We start from the raw sequence: 2267 nt of genomic DNA, 5'->3' as shown, positions 1-2267 counted from the left end.
ATTTTACCCTCCTTTATTTCACTCGTTCCTGTTATTTCCCACGTCGACAATTCTATTTTTCTTTTACAAGCAGCACACAGCGTGAAATATTTAAATCTCAGTTATGTTGTCAGAGGATCTTATTTCCCATCCTGTTCAAATGGGATGGGGGCGTCACTGATGAGAATGGAAAAGATGACGAGGTTTTAAAAAAAAAAAAAAAAAAAAAAATCTGATTACCTGTCACGCGGCAGCTTCCCGTGACAGGGGGGGAAGAACGCGATACCCTGAAACTTGCTACCACCCTCCTGTTTATTCAGACTAAACGGTGATAAATGGACACCCAGTGATGTGAATTACAGGAATCTACAGCTGTCCCCTGACACACGTGGGGTAAGACGAGTTATCGGTGAGCGTGGCTCGTAGGCTATATTATGGATTCATCTATCCACTGCTTCTGATTGGTCGATTAATCTAAACCATTAATTTTCCTCCAGAAAATCAGATAGACCGTTTGAGTTAATTTTATTTGACAATAAACTATGTTATTGCAGAGCTTTAGGTACCCAGCTGGCATTCGACCGACCTTAAACGTTTAAATGTGGTTGAAATAATGTCAGTTTATAAAAAAACATTCATTCAACGTCAAAACAACGTTGAATACCAAATGGTTGAAATGGTGTTGTTAACTAACTATGGATTCAACATAGAAATATAAATAAAATTTGAGTTGTACGTCAAATCAACATTATTTTTACAACCAGAGGATGCAGAGGATAGGGTTAGATGGAGGCAAATGATTCGCTGTGGCAACACCTGAAAGGGAACAGCCGAAAGACAAAGAAGAAGAAATAATAAAATAGAAGGATTGGTGCTGACCTAAAGTAAAAATTGCATTGTAATCCTATGTAATTTTTATAATAAATATTTATTTCTTTTTTTTATGTTCTTCTTGTTGAGGTATGTGAATATTTTTTTTTATATGACATATGACACATACTGTTGTTGACAATATAAAAGCATAAAAAAGCCCTTTTTTACTGAGAGCAATACAAGGACTTGATTGCAGGACGGCGGGTGTCCATCACACAATGGCAGTGACTAGAACTGGATTTTATTGGCTCTGACGGTCCCAGACAATTGCGCATGCGCGAAGTGGGTCTGCGTCTTCATCTTCAGGCTAGAAGATTCTCTGACAGTGGACCGTTTTGGACGGAATCTGGCGGTAACTAGAACTTTCCTAAATACATTTTGAGTGTGCCTGACTCTGGCCCACATATTAATACGTATTGTGTGTATGGTCAGACGTTTAACCGCCAACCGAACGTTCTGTGTGTGCGCGCGTGCATGTGGGCAGAAGTTAATTTAACCGCGAAGCGCTGTGTCCGTGTGTGTGACTTAACTATATTTTGTGGACAAATTTGTACCCAAAAGTGAGATAAACCTGTCAAAAACTCCCTTTGGGGACGTCCTCATTTGTAAAACAGGTTTAAAAATAAACTAAACAAAGTTTTTGTTTTTTTTGTTTTCCAGACGTGGTGTTCAGCTCATTTGATACTACAACAACAAAAATAAATGAACACATGGCCAAATATTTAAAATATGCACCAGAGAGGATGGGTGGCGGTGGCAGAAAAATGGAAAAATAACTAGCCATGTTCAATGTGGCCCAGTGTTTGGGCTGTTCTAGTTCAACAAGTGTTTGTGTAAAATGTTTTACGTAATAAAGCATGTTTCTTTAATCAGTGAAATGTCTTTATTAATCTTCTTCCTGGTCTTTCTTTTACCAATTGGCTTTGTCCTAGCTGACTCTGCATGTCCACTAACTCGTTTATGTATCCATTTCAAGGTGTTTGTTCTGTTGAAAACATCAGTACTTTAGTGAAAACAGTTTAACAAAATAAACTGTTGAAAAGCAGGACTTTAGTGACGTTGAAATTTTAACGTTGATTGGATTTGCAAAATCTAAACTAAAATCAATATTGATTCAATGTTGGCAAATTCACCTATGTTGACAAACGTGACGTTGGAATGACGTTGCTATTTCAACGTTGATTAGATTTGCAAAATCTAAACAAAATCCAACGGTTATCCAACACTGACACCTGACGTTGATTCAACGCTGACTCCACGTTAAAATGCCAGCTGGGTAGGCTAATGGACGGCGGCTTTTCGGCACTATACGGATGTTATTTTCGATACGTAAATTAGTAGCATGGCTAAAATATTAATGAGATGCGTATTAATTGTGATGCCCAGAAGGTAGAAATCTGTATAAATTTGACGTA

At 37.8% G+C, this 2267-nt stretch overlaps 1 long non-coding RNA gene across 1 annotated transcript; it reads left to right on the top strand.

Annotated features, from left to right (window-relative positions):
* Positions 1 to 549: 549 nt before the first annotated feature.
* Positions 550 to 1721, top strand: LOC140581624 (uncharacterized). The gene is made up of 2 exons (XR_011984727.1): positions 550 to 1204; positions 1513 to 1721. It is a non-coding gene; the product is annotated as an uncharacterized lncRNA (long non-coding RNA).
* Positions 1722 to 2267: the final 546 nt, after the last annotated feature.

Source organism: Paramormyrops kingsleyae, chromosome 22, assembly GCF_048594095.1.
Source record: "Paramormyrops kingsleyae isolate MSU_618 chromosome 22, PKINGS_0.4, whole genome shotgun sequence".
Taxonomy (NCBI): domain Eukaryota; kingdom Metazoa; phylum Chordata; class Actinopteri; order Osteoglossiformes; family Mormyridae; genus Paramormyrops; species Paramormyrops kingsleyae.
Note: the sequence above shows the minus strand (reverse complement) of the source record. Positions and strands in the feature narration are given on the sequence as shown.